The 14,882-nt window shown below is 47.8% G+C and overlaps 1 protein-coding gene across 22 annotated transcripts in view; it reads right to left on the bottom strand.

Moving 5' to 3' along the window:
• The window catches only part of LRRFIP1 (LRR binding FLII interacting protein 1), a 158,683-nt gene that overhangs the window by 134,580 nt on the left and 9,221 nt on the right, over positions 1 to 14,882 (bottom strand). The gene's annotated exons all lie outside the window — the stretch shown is intronic.

Here is a 14,882-nt window from a genome sequence, read left to right as displayed (position 1 = left end):
CCAGAGAGTCTCGCCCCCAGCTGTCTCCCCTCTCTCATTTCTCCCCACTCTTCCTTCGGATCTCTCTGCTCAGCCACAACAACCCCCATGCTGAGAGTCAGACAGGTCAGGCTGGCATCATTCTCCACTGTTGCACCTGCTGTCTGTCCCACTGCCATGAACATCACCTTGCCCAGGAGCCCTCCTCTGGCACCCCACAGACAACAGCAACCTCCCCACTTGCGCTTCTTGTTCCTCTCTCCACCCTATTTCCTCTGGAGCCCTTTCCAACACTTGGCATATTACAGAGCTGTCTGCTCAGCAGTTTATCTTCAGGGTCACAGAAGGTGGGGACTTTGGTTTGTGCACTACAGTGTCCCCAGTGCCCGGGGAAGTCCCCAGCACAGAGAATGTGCTAAGTAAAAATCTGCCCAGCGGATGGATGGACACTTGAAAGGATGACCTTTGAGATGAGGACTACATCTCTTTCGAAGGCTGCAGTATATTCAGACATGCCAGGGGTAATCAAATTTTTGTTGTTGAATCAGAGAAAAAGAGAATACATGAATGAGCAGGTAAATGAACTCAGCCCGAGTGGCAAAACCATGGGCTGGTGAGGCCTGAACAACACTGGCCCCCGTGGAGCTTCCGAACCACGGCAGGGAGAGAGGAGGCGATGGGACGAGGACTCCGGTGAGAAATGCGACATGTGAACATCCCTCACAGTCTGCATGGACAGCAACCGGGAAAAGTCACCTTCTTCTCAGAAAAACAAAACACCTGTGAAAGTTATAGTGGGTGTGCCCTCAGGCTGACCCACAATTGCTCTCACACCACAGTGTTCTTTTTTGTTTGTTTGTTTTAAGACAGAATCTCGCTTTGTTGCCCAGGCTGGAGTGCAATGGCACAATCTTGGCTCACTGCAACCTCCACCTCCTGGGCTCAAGCAATTCTCCCACCTCAGCCTCCCCAGTAGCTGGGATTACAGGTACCTACCACTATGCCTGGCTAATTTTTTGTGTTTTTAGTAGAGATGGGGTTTCACTATGTTGGCCAGATTGGTCTTGAACTCCTGACCTCAAGTGATCTGCCCGCCCTGGCCTCCCAAAGTGCTGGGATTACAGGTGTGAGCCACCGTACCCGGCCTACAGTGTTCGTAGCTGGGCACAGCTGGGAGTGGGCAGGGAGGGGCTGTTCTGGGGCCAGGCTTTGACCCAGCCAGGTCACAGCAAAGGGGGCTCTGAGGCTGGGACCACGGGAGCTTCCAAACCATGGCCCAGCACCTCCTCCAGCTCCAGGGACCAGCCAAGACCCAGGGCAGCCTCCGTGCTGACCACAGATGGGAGGCAACGAAGGATGGTGACAAGGACGCCTCCTCTCACACCAGCCATGCCTGTTTCCAGAACTCCTTCAAGGCAGCGAGAACAATGGGACTGACACATGCATTGCAATATCACCCCAGAAAGGAAGCAGAAGGAAAACATCCTGAAAAGATGGGAGTCTTTCAGGAACTTGAGAAAGTGAGGTGGGGTAATCAACCATTTTTCCTTCCCCTGGGGAGCCTTGTCATCACTGCCTGCTTTGAGGGGGATCCTTGCCACACAGTCCCGTAGGCTCTGACCTCCTTCCTGGGTCTGGGCTGCTTGGGCTGGGCTGGGGGTGGGTGGGGATAGTTTCTGGGAAGATGATTTCTGTTATTCATCACAGGCAAGAGAGACAAAGAAAAGTTGAGTTTATATGACTCCCCCAAGTTCACAAAACAAATACCTGAACTGCGTGAACTGTGGTATCTTTTTTTTTCTTGTAGAGATGGGGGTCTCACTACATTGACCAGGCTGGTCTCAAACTCCTGGCCTCAAGAGATCCTCCCACCTTGGCCTCCCAAAGCGCTGGGATTACAAGCAGGAGCCAATGGCGCCTGGCCATGAGGCATCTTGTTATACCAGATTACAGTGAACACCCCGGACACTTGTAAAACACTTTTGATGTGTGCCGCGTAATTTCAACAAAGAACAATCCCTAAAATAGGGAAAGAGCAGCATTAGGGTGTTAGGAGAGAATCAGCAGTTGTCGGGAAAACATGCTCTGAGTCGCAGCTATTTCTAGACTCCTGTGTCCTTAGAACACAGGTGCTGAGTTGGCTGCTAGGGGAAGGGCTAGGGCTCAGGGCTGCCTGGGTCCATAGCTGGCTGAGAAGCACTAAAGTCATTCAAATGGAATTGAATGTGGAAACACATGAGTGGAGTGTCAGAATCCAAGTAAAGAAAGCAAAGCAAAACCAAGCAAAATGACCCGTGGACTCACACGCTGCCTCTATTTCAGGTTTGGAGGCCACTACTGTTGGAAGCTGTACTGCTTATTCAGAATATCAAAGAAACGAATAAGTTCTTCCCCCAGATTCTGGAAAAATTCACATGCAGATGTGGTTCCCGCTTCAAGAATGGTTTGAAATGCTGTCTTGGCAGCAGCCCCCACCAATCATGGAAGTGCCATGAACACATAAAGACGGCAAAACCCGGCGTGCAGTGAGTGGCCGGCCACAGGGTGACAGGGCACGACCCTGCCTCTGCTCCCTCCACCTGCCTGCAGTGAGTGGCCAGCCATGGGGTGACAGGGCAGGACCCCGTCCCTATGCCCTCCACCCTGCATGCAGTAAGTGCCCGGCCACGGGGCGACAGGGCAAGACCCTGCTCCTGCTCCCTCCACCCTGCGTGCAGTGAGTGCCCGGCCACTGGGCAACAGGGCAGGACCCTGCTCCTGCTCCCTCAACCCTCTGTGGGGTTGGGGGGGGCACCCATCTGCGGGAAGGGACACCCTCTCCTCTCCTAGCCCTGCACCAGTGGGTGGGCTCTTTTTCCCCTTTTCTCCTTTGCACAAAGGCCCTCACATTGGCTAGAGGAGCCCACCTGGCACCTTCCCACCATCTGTGCCCAGAAATGATGTGCCACTTCTGGGCAGAAGTGTTAAGAGCCAGTGAATGAGTCTGTGCTGACAGCAGAGGCCATGGGAGCCACGTCCCATTGGGCAGGGACTGAGACTACAGTGAGCAGAGGCCCTGCACACCGCCGATGGCCTCCAGTGTGCCCAAGAGAGAAGCCGTGGTCACCGTAGGCCTATGGGTCTTCAGAATGTTTGTAACAGCATCAGACTTGGCCTATCCTGCCCAGCACAAAGGGTTTCAGACGCTAACATTGGAGAAAGGAGAATTCAAAGTGAAAAATGTCAAATGAGGAAAAGGGAAGCAGAGGATGCTGTTAAGTGGGGAAGTTTACAACAAACCATCATGGTCAGGAGCCTTGATGAACTGAACATTACAGTAAATGTAGAAAGCAAAACTATTAGAAGGAAAAATCAACAGAACAATACGGCAAGCGACCCCTTTCTATGATACAGTCTCTTCAATTTTCATATGGGAATAATAGTATCTGCCTGTCTCAGTCTACTAAGGCTGCTGTAACAAAACACCACAAACTGGGTGGCTTAAACAACAGAAATGTATCTTCTCAGAGCTTTGGAGACTGGAACATTCCAGATCAAAGTGCCAGCAAGTTCCTGGCTTGCAGATGGCTACCTTCTCACTGTGTGTGCATGTGGAGGCAGAGTGAGCTCTCTGGTGTCTCTTCTTACAAGGGCAATAATTCTATTGGATCAGGACCCCACCCTTATGGCCTCATTTAACCTTAATTACTTTCTTAGAGACCCCGTCTCCAAATACAGCTACACTGGGGGTTAGGGCTTCAAAATACGAATGGGGGCTTGTGGGGGCAAATATTTACCCATTTAATGAGTTAAGGAAAGGGCTTCCATTATCCTCAGCAAACTAACGCAGAATGGGAAAACCAAACACCGCATGTTCTCACACACAGTGGGGCTTGTCAGAGGGTGGGGTGGGGTGGGAGAGCATCAGGAAGAATAGCTAATGGATGCTGGGCTTAATACCCAGGTGAAAGGATGATCTGTGCAGCAAACCCCCATGGCACACATTTACCTGTGCAACAAACCTGCACAGCCTGCATATGTACACCTGAACTTAAAATAAAAGTTAAAGAAAAAAGTATAATACATATATTATAAAAAAAAAACGAAAGGAGGAAAATAGCTAGTAAATTTCCATCTTCCCTAATGACAATAATTGTTCCTGTGAACTAGTCAGAATATTGATGTTTATGTTTTAAATAAATACGTTAAAAATTTTAAAAAAAGTAAAATGAAAAGGGCTTAGACACATGGTGCATATTAACTCCTTCACTGCCACTACCACGGGCTCTGTTGTTGTCTGTTGTTATCCAGAGTCCCCACGGCGAGGAACAGAGGTAAGGAAAAGAAAAAAGTTAACTGTCTCACAGGCGTGGAGAAGCAGGCCAGAGCTTAGGGACCAGTCCGTTTGCAGTGCTCCCTAGAACCCAGTGGACAGGGCTTTGTAGAGATTTAGTGTTGATATTTTCTGGGGAAAGGTCACCCTTCTCTGCAATCCGGATGTTTCATCTTTCATAGTCTGCTCTGCATTTCTTTGATCTTTCTCACATTCCATTGCTCACCCTTGTTTAAGATAATTTCTAAAGGGGAGTAACTGAGTACATCACGAAGAGTGACAATGAGTTGGGATGAAGAAAGTCGTTATTCTTTCCACCCATCATAAAACCTTCATTCAAGTATTTAGCCACCACACCTCCCAAAGGAAGACAAAGTTAACAGAATTATCTCCCAAGCATATCTTGTTTTCATCCATGTCAGGGTCCAGAGTACAGAGAGAGCTCCTGCAGGAGCAGCTGCCCCTGGCACCTCCTTTGTCGCTGCTGGCTTTGGCGGTGGCAAGCCGGAGGAGAGGGGAACGGTGAGGGGTAGGAAGGTGGCAGAGTCCATGTCCCCAGCAGTGAGCAGAACACTCAAATGTGTTTGTGAGACCAGGGCTCAGCAGCACCTTGGCAGTGAGGAGGGAAAGAACACAGCCAGGGGCACAGGGCTGAGCCACGACAACTCCAGGGCTTCCCAGTCCCTGCTCTCAAGTTCGCTGGTTGCACTGAATAACCTGCTTTTGATACTCACACTAAAAGAAGAATGACCTACCCATGGATGAATACTGCAGGGTGACACAGGATATCTGCATAGCCTCTGAGTATCTCTCTCCAAATTTACTAATGATGGTGATGGTTCTAACCTTAGGACCACTAATTCCTTTATCCTCCTCCTGCCAGGATGGGCAGCCTAAGTCCACTTCCCTGGATGTGGGCTGGACTTAGTGACTTGCTTCCAGAGCAGGGAGAGGGAGAAGCAGTAACTTTATAGAGGAGAAACATGCAGACACCACCTCAGTCTGGTGATCGAGGTCAGCATCCTCAGTAAGAAGCCACATTGGTGCCGTGTGTCCCTGTAGGATGTGAGGGAAAGGGCACTCCACCTCTGTGTGATTCTTCCCCCAAATCCAAGACTTCAGTCTAATTAGACAAATCCAAATTCTACAAGATACCTAACAGCTACTCTTCAAAAGCACCAGGTCGGGAAGACAAGTAAATACTGAGAAATCATCACGGATTTGAGGAGTCCAAGGTGAACTGATGACAAAATGCAATGTGGATCCCAGATGGATCCTAGAACAGAAAAGAGACATTAGTGGGAAAACTGGGAAAATCCTGTTGTCAGTTAAAAAAAAGTTGCTGAGAACAGGTTATGTATTCTCTATCATTCTAACTAAGCTTTCCGGTTTCAGAAAATGCATCTCCAACACTGACTCATTTTTATTTCCATCTGAATTCTCCAGCCTGCCACCTGCCTCTAACCCATGAACACCAGAGTAACTCTCCTCCAAAGGTTTTCAGTTACTCCTGGGGTGCCCAGGGCTCTTGAGAAGCATGGCGCTTAGGTGAGGTTAAGGTCAGGCAAAGGTGGCTATTTATTGCACCTGGCAGGGTGTATTAATACACCTAAATTCCTCTGGCCCAATCCCCCTGCCCCAACAGGAAAGCCACACGGAGCATGTTCTACAAACCTTGGTCCAAGTGACTTCAGTCCCTGGGCATGTGCCATTAACCTAGCAGAGTTTTCCTGGACACAATGATTGCCTTTTTAGGGAGTGCAAGCTCATCGCGCCGGCAGTGTGCAATGCAACCCGATCGTGCACACAACGCCCAATGAGGCCAAAGCCCCATCACCAGGACCATTCAGAAGATTTTTTCCAAGTGCATACATTGCAACAAAAGCCAATGGAGAAACACGAGGGAGGAAAAACCATAAAAACAAGGAACTGGAAAGAGGGAACAACTGTAAGAGTAAACAGGAAAAGGATTTGGTTTCTTGCTTTAATTTTCCCCTCTATATCTTATTACATGAAGGAGAGGTAAGGTCGCAAACCACCCTGGCCAGAGTGAAGGGGAATCAAAATGAACATTTCTGAGAATCCATACCTGGCCAAATTAAATCCTGCTTCCTTAAACCTTCACTTATATGTAAGTGATTTCTGACAAGCCTTTTCAAATCTTGTTCTAGTTTGAAAAGAATCAGAATTTCCAAATGTTATGTGAAGTCAAGCTAAGTCCATTCATTCATTCATTCATTCATTCATTCACCTGTTCCTGTATTCATTCACTCACTCACTTTTCTGCCACTAAACGCTAGTGATCCAGGGTCTGCTGTGTGCCAAGTGCAGACCCACAGGGCTGGGGGCCCTGGCCAGGCTCTCCCCTGGGAGAAGGAAGGGAGGCCTAAGAGAGGGAGCCGATCCTCAACTAGCAGCTTCACCCAGCGGGAAGGTCACAGCAATGCTAACAGTTATGACCGAAGTCATTCACTCCTCAGCCATCTGAGCAGGAAAAAGCCACCCTCTGCTAATCAGGAACATCAGAGTAAATGGATTCTCCCATCTGTATAGCCAGATACACCAATGGCATCTGTCTACCGAAGGCAGAACTTCTGAAGGCGAGGGTGCACCAGAATCGTCCGGGGGGGTGTCAGAAGCCCAAATGGCTGGCTCCACCCCCAGAGGTTCTGAGTCAGTAGCACAGGTGGGGCTCAAGACCCAGCATTTCTAGCAAATTCTGGGTGGTATAGATCTCCTCCAATTGGAGAAGAAAGCAACAGCATTGCTAAAAGAGGCGTAGCGAGTACACGGCGGCCCTCTGGCCCATAAGCACACTGCTCCATGTTCAGAAGCAGCTACAAACTAGCCTGAAACATCTGAGTGTTGACGAATTTATTTTAAACTTTTCTGACAATAATATCACCACCATCTCACAGCTGCAAAGCCCTTTAGGCTTTATGTGCATCATCTCAAATGTTTTCTCATTGGGACTTCATGTGAACTCTGTGAGGTTAGCAAGCGGATTTATCCCACCTTATAGAGGAGGTGGTAAAACGGGGGCGGACTTGGCCCTGCAGCCCTTCCTCCCCTCTCCAGGTAGCCTGGAGCTGGTGGTGTATGAGTCCAGACCCTGCAACCCAGAGCCTAGAATCGAAAACCTAGAGTTCAGAACCTGAAACCTGGAGCCTAGAACCAGGAAGTAGGAACCCTTAGCCCAAAACCTGGGGCCTGGAAACTGAAACCCTTAGCCTTGGACCTGGAACCTGAAACCTGGAACCTGAAACCCTTAGCCTGGAACCTGGAACTGGAAGCCTGGAGCCTGGAACCAAAACCCTTAGCCTAGAACCTGAAACATGGAACCTAGAACCTGAAGCCTGGAGTCTGGAACCTAGAACTGGGAGGCCTTATCCTAGAGCCTGAAACCTGAAACTGGGAACCCTTAACCTAGAACCTGGAGCCTGGAACCTGGAACCTGAAACCCTTAGCCTAGAACCTGGAACCCAGAACCTGAAACCCTTAGCCTGGAACCTGGAGCCTGGAACCCGGAATCTGAAACCCTTAGCCTGGAACCTGGAGCCTGGAACCCGGAACCTGAAACCCTTAGCCTGGAACCCAGAACCTGAAACCCTTATCCTGGAACCTGGAACCTGAAACCCTTAGCCTAGAACCTGGAACCCAGAACCTGAAACCCTTAGCCTGGAACCTGGAGCCTGGAACCCGGAACCTGAAACCCTTAGCCTGGAACCTGGAGCCTGGAACCCGGAACCTGAAACCCTTAGCCTGGAACCCAGAACCTGAAACCCTTATCCTGGAACCTGGAACCTGAAACCCTTAGCCTGGAACCCAGAACCTGAAACCCTTATCCTGGAACCTGGAACCTGAAACCCTTAGCCTGGAACCTGGAACCCAGAACCTGAAACCCTTAGCCTGGAACCTGGAGCCTGGAACCCAGAACCAAAACCCTCAGCCTAGAACCTGGGACTGCGAACCTGAGGCCTGGAGCCTGGAACCTGGCATGGAGCCTAGAACCTGGAGTGAAGCTGGGGGCAGAAGCCAGGCCTCGACCTCTGAGTCGGAAAGTCTTTGAGCACAGGTGGCAGACAGCAGCAAATGCACACACATAGTCCTTGGCCAGCATGATTCCCTGAAGCCCCATCCTAAGCCTCGTGTCTGCATTGCCTCATAGACTCCTCACAGCCACCCAGTATTGCCTCCCCTTGCCAGGTGGAAACACTGAGACTCAGAGATGCTTGTTGCTTGTCTGAGGAGGTCGCCTGGCCACAGCACCCAATGCTGACCCTCTACACCGCACTCTCCCTGGGTACCCCAAAGATTCTCTCATGGGTGTGCGAAGTGTCTCCAGTCATGGGAGTTAGGAGGAAAACTTCACACCAAGAGAAACCCGAACTCTGCAAGGGCCCGAGAAAGGAAGCACACAGCCATCTAAGACAACGCCCAGGAAGTCCTCCCAGGGGTCAGGAATATCCTTATCTGAAATAACTCAAAAAATTTAAAAGCAAGACACAAAACTGTACAATATATTGTGCATGTTATATGTTATTTTAACCTGGTATACTTTAACATATTTTAAAAAACCATATTTAAAAAAACAAGCTATTGGTAATACAGAGTGCAACCTGTCGATCTGCAAGGCAGTCCTCCCACCACACATATATTCAGTATAATTTATTAACTATCGTGTTCTATATAGGGAAAAATTGGAAAAGATATTTAGGAAAGAAAAATAGATTGAAATTTTAACACCAATCACAAAAACAGAAATCCAAGGAGAAAAGATTGACTAAGCCTTAAACCAAAAGGAACACAATTTTTTTTTTTTTTTTTTTGAGACAGAGTCTCACTTTGTTGCCCAGGCTGGAGTGCAATGGCACAATCTCAGCTCACTGCAACCTCCACCTCCTGGGTTCAAGCCATTCTCCTGCCTCAGCCTCCTGAGGCACCCGCCAACATGCCTGGCTAATTTTTGTATTTTTAGTAAAGATGAGGTTTCACCATGTTGGCCAGGCTAGTCTTGAACTCCTGACCTCAGGTGATCCGGTTGCCTCGGCCTCCCAAATTGCGGGATTACAGGTGTGAGCCACTGCGGCTGGCCTTTTTTTTTTTTTTTTTTTTTTTTTTTTTTAAATAAAGACGAGCTCTTGTTATGTTGCCCAGGCTGTTCCCAAACTCCTAGGTTCAAGCGATCCTCCGGCCTCAGCCTCCCAAAGTGCTGGGAGGAACACCATTTTTTAAAAGAATATTATTGATGAAACCAAACAGAATATTAAAGCTGAATTTTCAATTAGTGAGACGGACAGTGTATGTGTGTGTTTTCCTTTGCAAATTGTACATAAAAACAGAAGCAAGAGGTAGAAACCACAGAGGTGAATATGCTGGAACATTCACATGGTTAATGGTCCCTTCCTGTCCCATCCCAGCAGGCTGAGATGCTTAATGGTCCCTTCCCGTCCCATCCCAGCAGGCTGAGATGCACGCCTTTTGGCCAAGGGAAAAGAGAGCCCAGGGGTTGGAAGGGGGAGTCTTTGGATAGAGACTGCAGGTTCTTGGGATTCTCTCGCTGGGAACAGGAGTGGAGGGGCGGGGGCCACACAGTACTTTCTGGAGATCAGTTGAGAGGTGGTGAGGAGAGTATCACGCAGAGAGCTGCGGAGACCCAGGGCTGATGCAGCAGGGATTCCAAACAAGACAATGATCTGGTCATCTATTTTCAGAAGTTCAGCAATGTGCTTTTACAGGAGATATGGGGACAGTTTTAATCCTGTGGAAATGTGGCAGTCACTGATCTTTCTGTTGTCCAACATCCAGTCCACCTTCTCATCTGGGGGGTGGTCCTGGGGGGTGAAGGATGACTGGGTCTCCAGCCCCACCCCCACAGGTGAGACTAAAGTTGGGTGTCTTCCCTGTCCCTTCTCCTGCAGCCACACCTGGATTTTGAGTAATCTGAAGATGCAGACAAGAGGTGTGCGCTGAATGTGCTGGCACCTAGATCTTGGACTTCCTGCCTCCAGAACAGGGAGAGATCAGCTTCCATGCTAAAGCCCCCAGTCTGTGGTATCTTGTTATAGATGGTCCCCAGCCCCGCTGTCAGCTCAAGCACACTTCCAAAGCCAGCAAAGTGTAATCACATTGGCAGCTCATGTCTCCATTCCCTGAGTCTGCAGCTGACTTCTAAAATGGCCCCATCTCAGCTTCCAGGGTATGTGGCCCCCTCTGTACTAATTTCCAGGAGGTTTAAATGGAGGAAACGCCAAGAATGTAATCTGGTCAGCTAGGGCTTTTTACCCTCCTTGCAGGAGGGCAAACAGTCGTAGTCACTGTTAGACTCAGAGTTCTCTAGCTGAGGGGAGTGATTCAGAGCTCAAGGTACAAATGCAGCAGTGTGGCAGGGGAAACCTGACACACAGATCCTCAGTTGGGTATCCTGTTCCCCATGGGCCATTTGACAATGTCTGGAAGCATGTTTGGTGGTCACAGCTGGGAATAGCGAGGAGCTACTGGCGCCTACTGGGCAGAAGCCAGGAATGCTGTTCAAAATCCTATAATGCATAGGACAGCGCCCCCCAGGACAGAGAATTACCCAGCCCTAAATGTCAGTAGTGCCCAGATTGAGAAACCTTAACACAAGACAAAAGAAAGAAAAAACTTCAGATGCTGAAATGAAGAGTTGGAAGACCATGTGGCCATCACCTCATCTCAACTCATGTGGCAATTCCTCTGGAGCTGGCTCTAGGCATTGGTTAAAAATAGGCGGGTAATTTAGTAGCTTCTAAGAGGTCAGATAAGCCCAAAGATAAACAGTGCAGAACAAGGCTGGGGTGAAGTGGCCCATTATTTCTGGGAAGCCAACCAAAGACCTGGGCACCAAGGCTAGGTTGTTTGATGGTGAAGCGGCTTGAAAAATCTGATGGCATCTTACTGTTGATTCTTGAATTCAAGACCAAGAAGTAGAAGTGACACTGACTGTCTCAATGCCAAGAATGGTAACATGCTTCAAACTTATAAGAAGTCCCCAGGGATGCTGACACTAAAGACACATATATTTACAGCGACAGCCATTCGCGCTTTTCTTCTGAGTTCATTTAATCAGTCCCAAGGGCCGTCTGTGTCCCTCTTAGGCATGGGAGACCGTCTTTCCTATATTTTTCTCACATGCTCCACCCAACCCCCATCTCAGCCCTGGGGCACATCCCAGCCAGTCAAGAAGCACGACTGCCTCCTTCGAGAGCTAACCACAGCCACCTGAAGGTAGCAAACGACCGCCACCATTTAGTTGCCACCTACCAGGTGCCAGGCAGCACGCCCTGCAGCCTGTGGGCTCTAGCTCATCACCATGACTGCCCCACACGACAGCATTCCTCTTTCTCAGACAAAAAAGGAAGACTGGGCTGCACTCACTTGCCTACGGTCACACAACTCAAAAAGGCTGACCCACAGGTCCCTGAGACCACAGCCCCACAAAGGTTCCAACCTGCAATAGGTCAGTCCATCGATCAGTCCAGTTCACCTGCACTGGTCGTGAGTGGTACGCAGCCCCATGTGTAAGTAGTCAATAAATATCCCACATTGCAGAACATACCTCTATTGCAATGTATTTCCACAAGGGAATTACACTGGCCAACACGGCAGCCCCATGACTTCTGTGGCTATTTACATTTAAATGCACTGCAGTGAAGTTAATTTGACTTGCAGATCCTCAACTGCACTAACTGCATTTCAAGTGCTCAGTAATTACATAGGGCTAGTGGCTACCACAGTGCACTGCACAGATACACAGCACAGAGTCCTATAGACAGCACAGATTTGGGTGATTTAAAAATATGCTGGGGGTAACTTAAAGCAATATCTTAGGGCAGAGGTCCCCTACCCCTGGGGCACAGACTGGTACCAGTCCGTGGCCTGGTAGGAACTGGGACGCATAGCAGGAGGTGAGCGGCAGGCGGATGAGTGAGCGAAGCTTGATCTGTATTTACAGCCACTCCCTATCACTTGCATTCCCATCTGAGCTCCACCTCTTGTCAGATGAGCGGCAGCATTAGATTCTCTTAAGAGCACAAAACATATTGTGAACTGTGCATGTAAGGGATCTAGGTTGTGCGCTCCTTATGAGAATCTAATGCCTGATGATCTGTCACTGTCTCCCGTCACCCCCAGATGGGACTGTGTAGTTGCAGGAAAATAAGCTCTGGGCTCCCACTGATTCTACATTATGGTGAATTGTATAATTATTTCGTTGTATATTACAGTGTAATAATAGAAACAAAGTGCACAATAAATGTAATGTGCTTGAATCATCTCAAAACCATCTCCACACCCTGGTCTGTGGAAAAGTTGTCTTCCACAAAACTGGTCCCTGGTGCCAAAAAGGTTGGGGGCTGCTGTCTTAGGGAATACAGGGTAGAGCCATGCTAGCTGTTTGGTCAGCATGGAAGCCCCACCTCCATGAGTGTCAACCTGGAAAACCCCACATCTTCCCAGATGCCTAAGGAATGTCATCGAAGAAAGTAAAAAATAAAAATGAAAGAAATCAAGGACAATGAGGGCAAAATTGATAAACCTACATGATGGAGGTTAAAAATACATGAACAACTTTAGATCTCCTGATTTCTTTATGTTTAAATATGATCATGACCACTATGTGATTTTTCATTCACTCCCCAAGCCAAGAGTGGATGGAGAGTTTGTAATATAATATGCCAGTGGAGGCTCTGAACAGATCTGGCTCTCAGAGACTTGCTGATCCAAGAGTTTACCTGCTGCCAAGGCCATATCACATTCTGCCTACCTAAACTCTCCAGGTATTTTATTTGTTTTATGGAAAGTATATCTCAGATCTTAGAGAACTTTCCAAGCAAATAAATGAATTATTCCTTTGCTTTTTTTCTTTCTCTTTTTCTCTTTTTGAGATGGAGTCTCACTCTGTTGCCCAGGATGGAGTGCAGTGGTACGATCTTGGCTCACTGCAACCTCTGCCTCCTGGGTTCAAGCAATTCTCCTGCTTCAGCCTCCCGAGTAGCTGAGACTACAGGTGCAAGCCACCACACCTGGCTAATTTTTGTATTTTTAGTAGAGATGGGGTTTCACCATATTGGTTAGGCTGGTCTCGAACTTCTGACCTCAGGTGATCCACCTGCCTCGGCCTCCCAAAGTGCTGGGATTACAGGCATGAGCCACCATATGCAGCCCAATTCTTGATGCCTGAAGTTATGAAAATCTCATTTTTTTTTGTTTTACTATCTTTATTTGCTCAGCTAATTTGACATTTTATTTCGCTCTCAGTAAAAGAATACCATAATGATGGGTTCCTTTGTTTGAGCTGTGTAGACACTAGAGGTTAGCTGTTCTTCCCTGGTGTATGTCTCAGATTAATTTTCAACTTTCTTTTCCAGCCTTACTAGTCCCTTAATCAAAAACAAAACTCCATCTGTAGGCACCAAATTAGAGAAGTCTGACTGGTTAACATTAAGCAATGTTTCCTCCCAACACTGACATGGTGGTCAAGGGCACTGGCCTCAAAGGCAAGAGACTGGGTTCAAATCAGAGCTGCGTGCCCCTGCCTGAGGAACCACTGTCTGGTACCAACACTTCAGCCGCCCTGTGTGGCTTCCTGTTCACACTTTGTGACATCTTCCTTTCTGGCCTTTGCTCAAATTGTAGTCACCATGTTTAGTGCCTCCCTCTAAAATATGAAAGGGCAGCTGAGGATCACCACACATCTGGGAAAGGCTCCAAGATGACAGAGGCCAAAACACACAAAGGAGAAAAAGAAACAGGAAGAAACAGACCAGGATGCAGGGAACAAAAAAATTTTCAGGAAAACCCCCAAATTAAGTGAATTTGCTTAATATCCTTAGAGTAGTAAGAAAAAGTACTGCATTAGTGAGTCAAGAAAGGATGCTATAAAGAAGAGTTAGAGAACAATAAAAAACTTAGCAATTCAATATAAAACAGGTAAACTTAGTAGAAGGAGTGGAAGGTAAAGTTGAAGAATCTTCCATGAGGTATTACCAAAAGACAAAAAAAAAAAAAAAAAAGAAAAGAAAGGAAAATGAAAAATAACTTCTTTTTCTGTTCTGTCTTACAGAAGTCACTGTAAGACAGAACAGAAAAAAATGATGGGGCTAGGAAAAAATTCAAGAAAATTTCCCAGAATTTTAGGATACAAGTTTCCAGATTGAATGAACCCATTGAATGCTCAATAAGTGGGGGAAAAATCCAGAATTCTGAGAATAAAGAGAAGATCCTAAAAGTTTCCAAACTTTTTCTTTAAATTTTTTTTTTTTTTTTTTTTTTTTTTTTGAGATAGAGTCTTGCTCTGTCAACCCAGGCTGGAATGCAGGGGTGTGATCTCAGCTCACTGCAACCTCTGTCCCCTGGGCTCAAGTGATCCTCCCACCTCAGCCTCCCAACTAGCTGGGACCATAGGCACAAGCCATCATGCTTGGCTAATTTTTGTATTTTTAGTACAGAAGGGATTTCACCATGTTGCCCAGACTGGTCTCAAACTCCTGAGCTCAAGTGATCCACTCACTGCCCTCCCAAATAGTTGGAATTACAGGTATGAGCCACCGCACCCAGTCACTTTTTCTTT

This window comes from Pongo abelii, chromosome 11 (genome assembly GCF_028885655.2).
Source record: "Pongo abelii isolate AG06213 chromosome 11, NHGRI_mPonAbe1-v2.0_pri, whole genome shotgun sequence".
Lineage (NCBI taxonomy): Eukaryota > Metazoa > Chordata > Mammalia > Primates > Hominidae > Pongo > Pongo abelii.
Note: the sequence above shows the minus strand (reverse complement) of the source record. Positions and strands in the feature narration are given on the sequence as shown.